Source organism: Perca fluviatilis, chromosome 23 (assembly GCF_010015445.1).
Source record: "Perca fluviatilis chromosome 23, GENO_Pfluv_1.0, whole genome shotgun sequence".
Lineage (NCBI taxonomy): Eukaryota > Metazoa > Chordata > Actinopteri > Perciformes > Percidae > Perca > Perca fluviatilis.
The window spans coordinates 16,477,207-16,493,867 of NC_053134.1; the positions used below are offsets into that span (position 1 = coordinate 16,477,207).

The window sequence follows — 16,661 nt, forward strand, 5'->3', positions numbered from 1 at the left end:
GCTGGATGCCACCTGCGTGCCCGTAGCCCTGCTGCAATGTGATTGGCTATATGCCAGGTGCTGTTGTCGTCATTTGCTAGTTGTAGTATTTCTTTTGTAGCAACTGTGGTCACTCGCCGTGTACACCGTGGATTAATCTTCTACAGCTCAAAAGTGAAAGTGTGACTTTTGAAGAAAAACTTTATATTAAACACTTCGGTGCCCTCCAACCTCGGATATTGTTATAAAGCAAACCTCTGCTAAAATAATGCAGATTTAACGTGGAGTGGTTCTTCGGTTGGGGGGGGGGAGCTAACTGCTAACGTTAGCTTGTCAGAGGAGACGCGTTTTTGCTAGCTACCCTTGTGTGTTATTCGGAGGGGAGATACTCAAGAAGAATTTGACAGCGCATACAAACGGGGAATTGCGCAGTGTAACAGAGTGCAAGTGGAGGAGAACAGGTAATTGGTATCCATTCGTATTAACGTTATCACCTGGGTTAAACTGGGCGAAATGTGATAGCAACATGTGAAATTGTGTAACTAGCTAGCTAATTTTCTGGTTTTGCATTTGTCCAAATAATTAGTTTACATATTTACATGTGTAAAAACTAAAATGAATGATTACTGAATTAAATTTAGCTGCTTTGATTTTCTTGCCCACTGTCAGGAACACAGAATACAACAGCCATGTTAATGCCTTAATTGGTTACACCTGCGCTTTTCCTACTATGACGAGTCAAAATTTCTGCTGTGAGAGGCATATTATTGAATTATGTTGGTCTAATACTAAAAGTTAATGACAAATTCCCCTCCAAAAACTCACTTCATGTAGATTGCTACTCTGCCTAATAGGCGTAGGAAATAAATTCGATGAGTGAGAACGTGAGAACGCTGTAATCGGCAGCCACAGATTCCGTTCACTAAAAGTGCTGTTTTTGCCACTAACAGGCTCAGATTATTATTCTAAGTGTCTGACTACATTATGGAAAGGATCTCTAAAGAGAGAGACATGTTTGTTAAAGTTAAAGATCCTTTTTGTTTACCCAGGGCTCGGTTTACACCTATCGCCATTTCTAGCCACTGGGGGACCATAGGCAGGCTGGGAGAACGCATATTAATGTTAAAAAACCTCAAAGTGAAATTTTCATGCCATGGGACCTTGAAAATAGAGCTGGGTGATATGGAGAAAATCAGATATCACGATATTCTTGACCAAATACCTCTATCGATATTGCGGCGATATTCTAGGGTTGACAATTAGACAACACTTAGATTTTAGATAAATAATCATCAGTAATGTGGACATAATGTCTAAGTGGGGAAAAGGCAAATAATAGAACAGCTATACCAGTCTGGTAAGTTAAGAAAAGTACATAATTTTACTGCAATGCAGCCTTTAAAACCAGGAAAAGACAACACTTGTGTCATATCACGATTATTGCGATATCCAAAATCTAAGACGATATCTACTTGAAAATATTTTACCTATTCACCTGTTTGTCTCCCCTTAACGTGGGCTGCAATGGGAAATTGTGGCATCACCATTTTCAGTATTTCAGTACTTTCCACCACTTCGAGCTCTTAGGACTATTTATGTTTTAAAGGAGACTTTTATGAGTAATAAACATTTGTCAGATTTTCTGTTTCTGCAATTTGGGGGATATTCACCCCTTTTTAATGCACAAAATGCTTGTACCTATGATAAGTATAGCGCCGTGGAGACCTGGCATTGTATGGTCGACGTTGTAAAGTATCAGTGTAGAATCTCGTTCAGTTGTCGTGTCCACTCTTTGAGCTAACCGGCTAACTGCTAGCTCTCTCCACCTACACCATTCATGTTACATGTTTTGCTGCACGAAATTTTTGTAGAAACAATTGCGACCTGTTTCATGTCCCTACTTTCAAATGTTGGTCCTAAATCAGTCCCTCCAGAAAAATGCGATTATGCGATCGCATAATTCAATGCATAATCAGCCAAAGTCAGCGGGGGCCGCATTTTTTCAAATACGCTGCACTTTGGCTGCATAAATTGCCGATTTCCACGCAAAATATGCAGGGCTTGCATGATTTTCATAATCCCCGCACGAGCAGACGTTTTCCCATGTTGCCATGGGAACATTATGAAGTGATGTCATTATGCGACGTGAACATCGTCAAAAAGCAGGGTGTTGGGGGAATCACTTTTTTTCTCTTTTTCATCAAACCGCAGTTTTTGCGAGTTCCCGCAATTTTTGTAAGTTCCTGCAATTTCATCGCATAAATATCCCGCATATTCCATCGCATTTTTAAAGAAAACGTGCCGCATAATCAAGGATTTTTGCCCGCAACAATCACAAAAAACTCCACATTTTTCTGGAAGGACTGCCAAATGGTCGATTCAGATTGACACAGTTCTATTTTATGGAAAGATTTTTATGGCTCATTTGTTAATATGCTCCTCTCCATAGATTTCACATCCTTGGGCATCCACAGCCATGTGTTAAAGCCTGTAGAAATCTCCCTCTGGTACACACGTTTCAGAGGCTATAGATGAGTTACTGGTGTGTATAAGAAGACACATTTACACAAAGGAGAAAGTTCCCTGTTCCTCACAAAGCATTTAATTACCCCACCACCACCACAGTCAGCACAACAGTTGTGTGTTGATGGAACTGGGCTGCTTGACCGAGGAACCTTGAACAATTGTGTTGGTGTATAAATTGCATTTATTCTCTGGCTTATAAACATACTGTGTGTGTGCAGCGCTGTGATTGGGAGGCAAGCACATTTCACCTGTCAGCGGCCATCGCAATTGTTGGTGGTTGGCTGTAATTTGACAGCAATTATCATGTCAGAAGTGAATTCCTGGCTAATCGCATAGTCTCCCTGCAACAGAGGGAGCATACTGTAGCGACGGGAGAGTCATGCCTCCGCCATTCAGCGAGCCTGGGAGAATTGTTGTCGGTTACAAACCTCCATGGGCTTGTCAATCTCCCCACTATTGAGAGAAGAGCTGCATTCTGTTTGTAGTAGCAGCGAACAAAGCGTGTCCTGGTTAAAGGACAGGAGAGAGTTAAGCAGGCAACAATTTTCTGCTGATCCTAGACATTTTACATTTGTGGTCACAGCTTCCTTACGACAAAAGAAACCATAGCTGGAAGGCACAGAGCTGTAAAAACATGTAAATATGAACCTGCAGAGCTCCCTGTAATTGTAGAGACGTTCAGCACATGTCTAAAAGATGCAGCATTCATTATATCTAGCACAAGATATTTGCAAAACAATTTAGCCCTATTATAAAAGCACTAAACATCCTCCGTTTATTGCATTCATGGGTGATGATACATAATTATCAGGGGAAAGGCAGTGCTAGGTATTAATTTAAAGTTGCCTGGGGTGTATTTTGGAGAACACACAGCCGCAGAGAAACCCAAGGTGTTTGTCTCGCTCTGCAAATCTCTCCAGGGAGAGGAGAAGCTGGAGCAGCTCTGCAGGGAGCAAAGAACCTCCGTCTCAGAGGTACACTGAAGAGAAGTTTCAAAGAGAAACTCGCAAGAATAGATGGCGTGTGTTATCTTTCTTCTCCACTCGTATATCTGCTCTGTTGTGTTCAGCAGCTTATTGGGGGATTTTCACCCGACAGCTTCAAATACTCCAGGTCGTTTTTAATGTCACGATGAGTGAAGTTGAATTTTTCTTTACTTGTGCAGTCCTCAGAGGAGGACCATTGCCTCAGCTGAATAAGCAGTTGACTGCTAGTTTCAAATGCTTTTGAATGCTGAAGAGGAGTACAAAGTAAGTGTGTGTGTGTGTGTGTGTGTGTGTGTGTGTGTGTTCTAAAATCACTGCAGCAAGGTGTAGCGCAGGGTTCAACCTTTGTGCTAACAAAATAGAGGAAAATTACCTGACTGTTAAAAACATTTATCCTTTATCACACTTTGTGGCAAATTAAGTTTGAATGCAAAGTAAATGTTTTGAAAAAGTATGCTGGTGAATAAATAATTAAATTAGAATAGATATACCTTTTTTATAAACAGACCAAACAGAAATAGTTTGGTCGCATAGTAACAAATAACAAGAGACATAAAAGCAAATAAGTGATGCGCTTAAAAACAAGACTAATAAAGCAGGTAGGACATATGAACAGGAACTTTTTTTTAAAATTAACATTTGTAACAACAATACATATAAAACTAAACCTTAAATATGTCAAAAATACAACCTGTATCTCGAAAAAAAAAAGCATGTCCCGTGACATTTTTTCACAACAAGACCTTGATTGTGTGAAGCATTCATAACCAATCACTTAACCCAATTTTTTTTAAATACTAAAAGCTCACAGATGATGGGTCATGTCAGCATTGTATTGGAGCTGCTCGCCAATGAAAACATAAAAACCAAGCAGAAATACTTGATAAAAGGATTCTATGTAGTCAAGTGTCACCAGTAAATCAAACCTGTACTTTTAAGACTTATTGGCATCACCAGATTCTTATCTGCATTTGAACACATTGTTTTGCATTTCTGTTAATTTAAACCAAATTAATTTTAAACTGGCTCTATACTCATACATTGAAACAAAGCAAGGGCTTCCAAGCTTAAAGTTTAGAAGTAACAAAAAACTGGGATTTCTAAAAGCTAGTACTGCATCCTGTGAATACCTACAATTATAATCTAGCAGCACTGCCATCGTCTTACATTCAGGGTTAAGGCAGAGGAGAAGAATAACTGGATCAGTCTGTTAATATTATACATTGGTGGATAAAGTCTGTGTGTGTGTGTATATGTATGTGTATATATATATATATATATATATATATATATAAAAACATTGCTCAGTATGCTAAGCCAATGCCCTTTGAGACTCTTATCTAGCACTTGAACCACACTACTGCAGCTCTCTCATTATCATATGCCCCTATCCTTTCCAGTGAGTCCTCCTCCGAAGGTCAGCATACGGCTGTTTACTGAGCTTTCGTGCCCACCAAGGGTTCTCGACCCAGCTTCCACTCCAGCCCCTTTGGTTCACTAGTCTGCACAGCGGGACCAGAGGGCAGCTGCATCAAGACTTGCATCAGGCCAGCTATGCTAAAAGGTACTCTTTTGCCCTTATCTAACCTCTCGCTGTCAACCGCCCTCATTCTTCGTGGGTGTGTTATATTAAATTAAATGCTCGGCTCTCTCCATCTCTGCTCTCTTGGGTGATCGCCTTAGTTCTGCCTGGCTAGTTCTAATTTGAGGAGGCTTTTCTTGTTTCTCCTACACACATGAATAAACATAAGGTCAGGTGAGATTTTGAAGTGTTGTCCCCGTAAGAGTTTGCTGTTGAGTTAAAAACCAGCTTATGGGTTATATAAGGGCTGGATGTATGGCACAGTGAGGGCAGTAGGGAAGTAAACCTCCCTCAGTAAAAAGTAGACTAGTTTGGGCTGGAGAGTACAATTTTAATAAACTTAACGGGGAATTGCCCAGACTGGAGAATGACGTAAGTTGGACAATATTGGAGATTTAGAGATGGTTTAAAGTTGGAGCAGACCAATTGTTCTCTAGAAGGCACTGGTGTTCATGTCAATTATTTTTTATTTTTTTTATTGACGCACACTTCTACCTCATCATGAAGACAGTCAATCAATTTAATATGCAATATAAAACATAGTATTATTGATCCAGGTGGTGGACTAACATAATATATTGGTGTAATCGGTCTGTAGTTAATTAAATGGAGAGGTATGTATACAGTGGCAGATTGAACAAGTTTTGTAGTGGGCTTATCTCTGTTTGACAGCTTGTTTCTAATGTTTCCAGCAGATAATACAATTATACATAATAGAGAGTTGAGGCCTGGTTTCACCGAGATTTAAAATGCAATTTAACTATTTATTGAACTTAAAAGATTGTAGTGGTGAATTTGCATTATGTTATTGCTAGCTGAACTGGCTAATGCTAGTTCACATTTGGAACTTAAGAGAAAATGTTCCACCCTGGAGAGAAACAAACCATTGATGAGAAAACCTTTGGGGAATAACTCTATGGCAAGAAGTGAAATCCATCCGTATTTGAGCCGGAGAACAGTAAAGAGGAGCTGAGGGAGAAGAAAACTGAAAAATTTAGATGGGCAGTAGGCAGACAACAGAAAGCGCCAGCAACACAATGGAGTACAAAATTAATTTAGAAGTTGCATGAAAAGGTTTTTATTGAGTTTTTAGTAGTACAATTGACATTTTGTTGTCACATGCACAGAACAATGGCACCTCCAGCAAAGCTACGATACGCACACATATAAAACGAACAAGAATTGCACCTCTGCTATCACCCTCCAGGACAAGCCTCAGTCCTTTCCTCTGCTGGGGTTCACCACTTATTTAACGTTAAGTATCCTGTCCTGCATTTTCCCTCTGTAGAATCTCCTCTATATCTCATTTTTTAATATCTTGGTCAAATGGTCTCCAGATTTTCTAATACACCCCCGATTAGTTTTTTTTAATATAAACGTTAATCTCTCCATGGACTTGCATTGCGCCATATTTTTGATCCAGGCATCAATTGTAGGTGCCTCCATTTTCTTCCAGATGAGAGCTATAGTCCTTTTTGCCTGTAGTATTGCAAAATCAATACATTTATATTCTTGGGGTTTCAGATTTAGATTTGTTGGCTACAGGTGCAACAATATAATATTGGGGTCAAGTGGAATGTTCACAGACAAGATGAACATAGTTTTATTGATCACCTCCCTCCAGTATGTTTTTACATTTGTCACACAGCGCATAAATGTTCCTTTAGCCTCATTGCATTTAAAACAAAGGTCAGGTATATTACTGTTGTATGTATTTAATTTGACAGGAGTTGTGTATGTCTGCATCATCCAATTATATTGGAGTAGCTTTAAATTAGTGTTTGCTGTTTGTTTCTGAGATGCGTTACAGGTCTCCTTCCAATAATTTTTTTTATGAAATGTCCTCTTATGTCTGCCCTCCATGTCTCAAGTCTGGTTATTGATGTTAGCCTTTTCACCAAAATTTTACTAAGGATTTTTGTATCAGTGTTTATTTACTATAGGTCTAGGTTTTGGAAGCAGGATGATCAAGACCTCTCTCAGTGAGGTTGAGAGGTAGCCATTGTTTTAGGATTCTAGATACATCTCATGAAGCGGAGTTGAAAATGTATCTTTAAAGTAAAAATATAAGTCAATTGGGAGGCCATCTGGCCCTGCTGCTTTCCCAGCATTTCCCACCCGTCATTGTGTGTACAGTAATTTTTTTTTTCAAACCATCTGTAGATAACATTTTTTTTTTTTTTTAAATGCATCTTCTTTGCCCATAGTTATTTTTATTTTTTTATAAAGATATGCAGTATTGGGTCTATAAATACAACATCAAACATGAAAAGAGTATATGCACTGACATCAAAACTTGGCATTAGAGCTAACAGCAGCTGGAAAGGTAGCCGCAGCAGCTTGTAAGTCCCTCGAATTTATAAAGTGGTTATGACTTCTCTGCAGAGCTCAACAAAAGTGGCTAACTGGCTGCCAAAAGAACAGTAGAGACCCTTTTTTGTTTCTTTGCCTTTCTGCTAACTTTTCATTTTGCTGCTTGTTTTTGACTGCCCTTAAATTGTAAATGGTGTTTGAAAATACAGCACTCTCAGATTTTAGCGCCCAGGTATTTGAGAAGGATAATACACTGCTTGAATACGCATGGTTTGATTCCTGCAGGAGAAGGACTTACCACTTCAGCTAGATGGCACTGAATGGTTCTTTTGTTGTAGCAATGAAGCTCTGAGGGGGTTTCTCACAATGAATTTCTATTGATTTTTCTGGTCATGTCATCAAATTGTATGTGGCTTGAATTGTGACTACTGTTTTCTCATCTGCTCCCTCAGGTTCCTTTCTTCTATTAACTTTTTTCCCCATCCGATCCTATTTGGATGGGGCAAAACTTAACAAAAGACAGGGAGAATAAAAGCTGGGATGAAAACTGAAAAATAGAAGTAAACAAAATGAGCAGACCTGCCAGTTACTTGTTCAATAAAGTTCCAGGACATTTGATGAATGTTAATCCTTGACCATTTTTGGTTTTCCTTATAAACATTAGACTACAAAAAATTTAATGGTGGAGTTTTGATGTAGCCGGTTGGGAGATGCAGTTCTACCATACTGCACATTGGGTTTAAGTGTAATGAAAGGTGCATTGACATTGTAATTGTAAAGCGAGACTATTTAAATAAAACTAGGGATGCACTGAAATGAAAATTCTTGTCCGAAACCGAAAGAGGAAACCAAGACCGAAAACTGAAAGAAATTGTGCCAATTAAAAAATACAGAGATAAGATTTTTAGTCCTGGACTAGTGGAAGATCTGATAATAATCAGTGTGGAGGGGCCCAGCTTGGAGGATTTTGATGCTAGGGAGTGTGGCGAGATGGTTTAGCCAAGGCCAAAGGGGAAGAAGGCCAAATTACAGGTGTTGGCCATCTGAGGGGCATTTGACAGCAAGGGGGGACCCGCTATAAGACTTGGAGTACAGTATAATTGTGCTTCAAATAAAAAAAAAATGTACCAACTCCTTATTCTTGTTTAAAATAATTGGCATATATATGAATGTATGGAGTGTGATTAAAAAGGTGACCTTGAAATTGTGGCATTAAAGGCGATGCAAAGAAAAATTTGGGTGCACCTAAATAAAAAAAGTTAGGCGCACCAGTGCGACCAAGGCAAAAAGTTAGTCTGGAGCCCTGGTAATTGTTCATTTGTTCTATTCTTTCATTTCAGAATACAATAAGACATTGAACTGCATGACTTTCAATAAAAACCTGGAAAAATTGGTGTGTTCTAAAGGTTTTGACCAGTAGTGTACGTCGGGAGATGATATTGCGTCCCCGACTATAGATGCATTTTCATTTCCAGGTACTAGCCTACTTATTTGAGTGGTATTGTTTTTCTTCCCAGTCTATCAGTTATGTAGCCTACATAACCTTATCCTTCCGACATATTTTAGTTACTTTGTTTACTAAGTTATTTTTGTAAACAAAAAAACGGTGTGCAGCTTTATTATCTGAGCAACAACAAGTATTGGATCGGGACTCTGTATCGACACATATTCAATAATTTAAAAGATTGTATCGGGGGAGGGGGGGTCGAAAAAGCTGATCGGCACATCTCTACCCTTAATAATTCAGTGCTTCATATACAAATTATTCTATTTTAAAATCTGTTTTATGACCAGCAGGAACCTAGTGCAAATATCTGAGAACTACAATGATGTTCTTTCCTGGTTTTAGTGGTTTATCTGCGTTTTTTGCCCCCAACTGTGCCTTCCAGGCAGCGCCTCCTGGATGGCACTGTTGGGAGGCACTGGTTAGGGTTAGGTGCCTTGAAGGCAGAGGTCGCAGCGCTGCCTGGAAGGAGCAGTTGGGGGCAAAAAACGCCATTGAGTGTTTTTTGTGAGGACTAGAGGGGTTTTGAATCAGCTGCAGCTGTCTGAACAACTTTTTGAAGAGACGTACAGTAAATACACATTGCACATAGGTCATGCTGGTAATCTGTACAGTACAGTAATCTGACTTTGTAATTGTTTGATACATCTTAAAATATAGTGAACACAGTTCCTCTCTGTGAGAAATGTGTTCCTGTTACCAAATTATCTTTTTAAAGCAAATTTGAGAAAGGAGAAACTCCATGTGCCTGTATCTTGTAATTGCACAATTACAGCAAAAATGTTACATAGACAAGTTTTAGATGACTTAAGAATAGCACTGCTGGCGTATGACTCAAAATATCTTTTGGTTTTTGTGCTTCAATCTTTGTAAACTTTTTGTCACAATAAATGTATCAATAAATCTTATCACATTTCATGGAGCCTGGAAAGCGTGTTTGGTCTGTGCTACAGCAGGGATCAATGTTTCGTAGGCCAAGGACTCTTTAGTTGAAAGAGCGACTGAGTAGTGACCCCCTACTACTGTACATATATTGTATAAAATGAAGTTGCATGTTAAACTGGGCTGGATGGATGGAAATGAATGAATATTAATATGTATACATTATGTTTTAATGTGAAACGTGTGGAAGGCACCGTGAATCCTTAATCTTAACTGTATGGCTACCATAGTGGCTACGTTAGCTATAGTAAGCTTATCTTCATTTATCTTGCTATATGCTAGATTTATATTGTATTTTCAGACATTTTCATTTTTGAAAAAAGAAACGTTCAAGAAATTAACAAAATTGAGCGGCCTCCCTGCACTAACTCTGAGGACCCCGTAGGGGTCACGAACCCCGTTTTGAATATCTGTGCTACAGTATGCACCAACTGAAGAGATGCTACATAAAGTCTGTTTTTCTTTCTTTACATGTTCATACCTACTAACTCTCTATTATCATACAAAAATCCTGAATGTATATTGAAACACTGTTTTCAGAAAGGTCTAGATTGTGCACATACATTGTGTTAAACAACTTTAACAAGCGTCTGTAGGTACTGTATGCTTTGGTAAGGCCGTCCAATGCTGTAATTTGCACACCTGTGTGTGTGTGTGTGTGTGTGTGTGTGTGTGTGTGTGTGTGTGTGTGTGTGTGTGTGTGTGTGTGTGTGTGTGTGTGTGTGTGTGTGTGTGTGTGTGTGTGTGTGTGTGTGTGTGTGTGTGTGTGTGTGTGTGTGAGTGTGAGAGAGAGAGAGAGATACTGGGGCCATCTGTTAATGTGCTGCAGTCTTAAGTATGCTCTCATCACACTAAGTCAATCAGTGATGCGCCTGAGCCAAGTGTAACACACCTAGCAGGGGCTTTACCAATCAATAAACTATCCTCCCGGGGCTACTGTAGCTCTCACCAGCTCTGGCCCTCTGTCACTTGGTCTCCGCACAATGGTCGGGAATTGTGCCTTGTTTTGGTTGAGGTGCTTGTACATATTGTATCTAAATAAAGGTAAATATGTAGACCCTCAATTACGAAACGAACGTACAACTGAAAACAAGATTTAAAACCGGCGTATGCTCATTTCCATGCAAAGCTCGGTATTTATCAATATCAACGTTTGACGCCTTTTTTTTCACGTTTACAAATTGTAAAATTTTTCTTCTACACATTTTCAGCGCTTATTTGTACGTCCCATATTTTATGATATAAAACAAAAATTGAAAACTGGTCAATTTGACCCGAAGTCAACACAAGGGTTAAACTCGTGTACGCAAGTTTTTGAGTCAGTGTGGACTTGCGGTGAAGTATATAATCAGTTTAACAGGAGAAGGATAAGTCATCAGTTGATCACTTATCGGCAATTGCAGATCTGGCTCTTTTAGAAGACCTCTATACAACAGTGCACACGTACGCCCGCGGGCCACGGTGGAGCACTCCGTCGGATTGATTAAGGGCAGATGGTTCTGTCTTGCATCAGCGAGAGGAGACCCTACTATACACGCCAGAAAAAAAGTCTGCAACATTGTTTTAGCCTGTGGGGTTGTGCACAACATCGCGCAGGAAAACAAGGTGCCATAAATGTAGCAATGGAGCCAGATGACCCGATGCCCAGAGAGCAGTGTCCAGCACAGTTGCTGTCTCCTTCATATAGCCTCCAGTTAACTGGGGGCTATACGAAGGAGACAGGATATTATTCCTCGCTTTTAAAAGGTGACGTTATGTTTCGCAGTTATAAACAATAAAGGGAACATGACCATGCACATCATTTTTATTTATTCTTTAGGTTTTCGTTTCTCTTTTAAAGTGTTGTTAATGGCCACAAGTGAATGATGTATTCCTGCCATTTACCGGAGGACACGAGCGCTCTCTCACAGCTCATGGTTGCCTGGCTCCGTAAAATAAAAAAATAAGACACTGCATAAACTCCGTTACTGTGTTTATTTAAATATACAGTAGGTACACCTACATGTAGCCCTAAGACAGACAGACAGACAGACAGTATATTACTATTAGGACTATAGCATACATATGTCAAGGATGTATAAATTAACGGAACTTCAGGTGGAGGCGAATTTACTACGGCAACAGTGTTGACCGCATCAGGGCCTGTTCACATTGTACGCGGCATGCGCTGCCCTCGCCGCTAGGTTGTCCTATTCCCAAATATATTTGTTGTGCTTGCCGCCGGGTTCAGCGCAAATTTACGTCATACATGCGCCAATATTTGAATGCACGTCACGCCTGCGTCCGGTGTTTACATTAGACGAGCAGTACGCGACATTATGTAGGATACACAGTAGTGATTTGGTGGCGAAGATGTTTCTGTCTTTGAATCAAAAGAAAGCCTTGGCACTTGCACTGGTTGTGAGGAGAAGACTGAGGAAGGCACCCGCAGCAGCAGCAAGAAAGGTGTGGGTGCACGACACCCTCAGGTCCAGAGAGCAGTTGGGGGAATTCCGGCTGCAGGAGCTCCGCTTTCACTGTGACCGGTTCCAGGGGTAATTTTGGCTCAACAGGGAGCAGACACTCTGCTGACGAGAGTTGGGCCTATGATTTCGCGGATGGGTTATGAATGGGTTTTCATTTCTAAATAAATTGTTGCATGTCAACACTGTGTCATTGCATGTTTACATACATAAGTAAGATGTCTGCAGTTATTGCAGTTGGTTATAATAAAGCTAAGCTATAGCCTGAATTCATACATTCATCATCATTCATTTAAACTCTCGAAAACACTTTTTGTTTTATGCATATGTGCAATTAATTCCTCCAAAACTGGAGCTTACACACTTGGAAATGTGTGTAACGGCCATATACGTAACTACCTATATGTGAACGTCAATGAAAATGAACATGACTTGTCAATCAGTGCAAACATATTTTACTTCATATAAACATACAAATACATATATCCAACAAATACATGTATGGAGCTGTATATCAACTTAGTATTTGGTTTTCGCAGCAACAATACACTTCTTCTCAGTTGCTTTGGCACATTTCTCAGATCAGAGATGACAGTGTGTCACATAGGGAATAGTGCTCCCTTTCATGTGCATTGTTCATTACACTATACTTACAGAGTGAACTGTTAAATATGGACAACAACACAAAGCATATTGACTGTCTTGGTATAAACAATGGCGTAAGGACTTGTCGGTTTGATTGGGTCATTGGTATAAATACTTGCTTTGGACATGTAAACGAAAGATTTCAATCAAAATACACGCTTTTGCAGGTCAGTCACTATGCGGTGCAGTTTACACCAGTTGTTTTAAAAAAATTTAACATAATTATGATTGTATTTCAGTGGAGACATGTCCATGTTTTCACATAGCTAAAACAAACCTGAATGATTTAAATTAGGAGGCTACAATAAGCTACACATCTGGCATGTCTATTATGGTGGAAATATGCACCACAGCATAGTTTTGCGTCCTTGTCTCTGTACGACCTCGAACTTGTGTCGTACAGCTCTGGGAGATCGCTGACGGCCAAAATCAAACTCTCGTCCATGTTCCGTTTGTGGATCCACGTGTATTCGGTGTTTACTTTTTTCTGTTTTTTTCAGACACCTGAATGCACGTCACAGCGCACCGCGGCCGCTCTTGCGCACGCCATGGTCAAAGTTGAACCATGTTGAACTCTGACTGCGGCACGCGCAAGAGCGGCCAGCTGCAAAATGCCGCTTGCGCTGCACTTTGCTCAGTGCAGCGGCAGACCACTTCTTGCGTGCGCAAGCCATTGATGGGTTTCATAGCGCAGCGCGCGTCCAATGTGAATGGTCCTTTAGTAATCTCTTTCCATTCCAGATTCATATAACAGCCTTTAATACCAGTTTTCAGGCTTCCAAATAGTACACACGTTAATGCAAATGAACCGGATATATCAGGGTTTCGATCTCCACCTCTGAAAAGTGCTGCTTCTTAGCCGGGTTACATCTCGCCATGTCGTAAATTGTAGGGGCGAGGCCTTAAAACCGAGAATTAGGGTTGAGTACCTTTTGCATCTGAACCAATACCACTACTGGTACCTGGAATTCGGTTCCGGTACCCAACGGTACTTTTTTCGGTACTTTCCCTCTGTAATTACAAAAAAAAATTTCAGTTGCAAAAATAATTCCAAACCCATCTACTTAGAACATTATGTTATTTATTTAGAATATTTTACACTGACAGAAATTAAACAAAAACTAAAATAAAACCCCTCCCTCTCTCCTCCCAAACCCGTCCCTACAACCTATTAAATTGAATAATTATTAATTTCTTACTAACTTTTATTCTTGTATTTGTATATTATTCTATTTTAGCTGGTTTCATTTTCATCCTGACCATTTTTAATTGCTCTTTAATATTTCATGTAAAGCACTTTGAATTGCCTTGATGCTGAAAGGTGCTGTGGAAATAAAGTTGCCTTGCCTTGCAACCTCGGCCTGTCAGTCAGTCCCCAGGGCACAGAAACCACTGTTGTGCCGGCTCGTGTCAGAGGAAGTGTAATGTCAACAGCACTGCGACTGCTTTCGGCTCACCATTAATATCATCACGGTGAAAGGTGTCTGCTTCAAGTTTTGAAAAACTGTAACCACACTTGAAACCGTGACTCTGTGCATAACTGCAGAGCCGATGTAGTTTGCTCCGTCCGCACCCGCATGTGTAGCGGACCTCTGCTCTCTGTCAACATGCAGAGAGGACGGATAAGCTTGCGCTTACTCTTAGGTACCAAAATTTGGCACCGTTTGATTTTACGTGAACCAATACTCTGTAGTACCGACGTGATTCAGTCGATACCGGTAAAAGTACCGGGTTTGGTACCCAACCCTGCTGAGAATATATTGGGGCTTGATATTTAAATTACGATTTGTTTACAGCCGCTGCATGCTCATATCTGCGCTGATTTCTACGTCAGGTTGATAAATGAGGGCCACTGACTTTGTTCCTTAATGTTTTAATTTTCAGTGTCACTCAGTATAGCGGTCTCATAGTTAACTGGTCTTATGGTAGGTGATCCAGCCCTGATTGCTCCATTCTGCCATGTTGCTTTAATGCATATGGAATGGTGGGTGCATATTAGTAAAATGCTCTGTCATTCTGTTGTGTGGTCAGAAGCCTGTTTTTGTTGAGGTTTTGGAGAGCTTGGTAAAATGATGCATTACATCAGCTGCCCTTCTTTTATGATTTTGCATAGCTGTGTGTAACATTTGCAAGCAGTGGTAGCAGTGAAGCCAGTGCTAACGAACAAAAAGTGCATTTAAAGATAATGAGCTGCGTGGGTTGTCGAAGGCCAGCAATGTAAGCTACTTGTATCTTGAATCTCAATACAGATCAACATAACGGCCTACGGACAATACAAACGTTCCTATAACCTCTTACAAATAAGAAACCTCTCACCTACACTCACCTACACACTATTTTTTTTATATATAAATGCCTTAATGTAATTATTTGCATTCTTCTCTGCAAAAGAAATTATAAAAGAAATGTATTAACTATGACCCCCTCCGTGTTCGGCAGCAGATGTGTTTCATAACACAGCAGGACTGAAAAATTTCTGTAACATTTAGTAGCCTTCGTAACAAACTCTCCACAGCTATACTGCACCATGCTGGAGATTCCACATCATTGCACATCATCATCATCATCATCATTGTAAACATGCAAGTGTGTTATTATAAGTAACCTTGTCATTGAGAAGTTATTTGTTAAAGCACTAATAGTCTTTTTCTGCGGATGCTGTTCATTAACCTGTCGGTAACTTTCATGATTTTACAAAAATTTCTGCCGTTTGCAGTTCCGTTTTGCACTTTTTCACTGAACCATTGACATTCAGCCATCCTCATTCCATATCATCTACTGGTTCAAAAGTTCATTTGAAGAGGCGCTGGTGTACAAAGCATTAGTTCTCTGCCCAGTCTGCTCTCTTTCCCTCAGTGGGCTATCGGGCTCCATCGGAGGCTTGGCTCTAATCTGCCGGCTCGGGGGTGTGTTTCCTGCGTCGGGGATATGGCCCAATCCATCTGTCTTCATCAGTGAGCCGGGGCGACTGTGGGCTTGGGCCAGCAGGACCCCGCTAAGCACAAGCTGCTAGCTGCCTTTTACACTGATTCCCACCAAGTGGGACATATTTACAGTTCAGCAAGCTGCCGGGTAAGCTCTTAGCACCTGGATTTTTTCTTTTTCTCTTGAGGTTTTGTTCTGTCGGTTTACCCCCTTTGACTCTCAACACCCTCTACAGCCTGTGCTTTATGTGCCTATTTATTAGGGGTGTAACAATATACGTATTCATATTGAACTGTTCGGTACAAGGCTGTCAATTAGGTATGCATTACAAACGTTTCGATGGACTAATCCTATTTCATTTAGAAAAAAAAGAGCTTAAATTGTGTGAAATATAATGTTCTCAGTGCTGCTGCACTCAACAAGGCAACCCAAACGACGTAACGGGCATGCTCCTCCCACTCCCAAAGAAAAACACTCTACTCCAGTCAGGCATGCTACGCTGAACTAGCTTGTTGCAATATGGCTAGTAACGTCATCCCAACAATCATCACTGTTGCCATGACTTCAGTGTATGATAGAGAAGCTCATACACTTTTTTTTTTTTCCCCATCCTCTGTCTTCCTATGGTATTCTTTGCTTATTGTCCATCCAGTCATCCATCAATCTATCCGTTTTATCACGCTTTCACTATAATCATGTTAACTCACCACTTTGGTCAACTGCTTCTGCATATACCTCTCTGGCATAAAGTAGAGGTTTTGTTGACAGTTCCTCAGAATGAAAACTAAAGAGCTTCT

The 16,661-nt window shown here is 40.2% G+C and overlaps 1 long non-coding RNA gene across 3 annotated transcripts in view; it reads left to right on the forward strand.

Moving 5' to 3' along the window:
* The window catches only part of LOC120553146, a 283,955-nt gene continuing 267,294 nt past the window's right edge, over window positions 1-16,661 (forward strand). The window contains exons 1-4 of one of the 3 annotated variants that reach the window (XR_005638115.1): window positions 7-440; window positions 3,671-3,755; window positions 4,892-5,055; window positions 7,839-8,014. This is a non-coding gene — a long non-coding RNA (uncharacterized LOC120553146). Of the gene's footprint in view, window positions 441-3,670; window positions 3,756-4,891; window positions 5,056-7,838; window positions 8,015-16,661 lie in introns of those variants that run through there. The other 2 variants (XR_005638114.1, XR_005638116.1) reach the window with 2 other exon arrangements.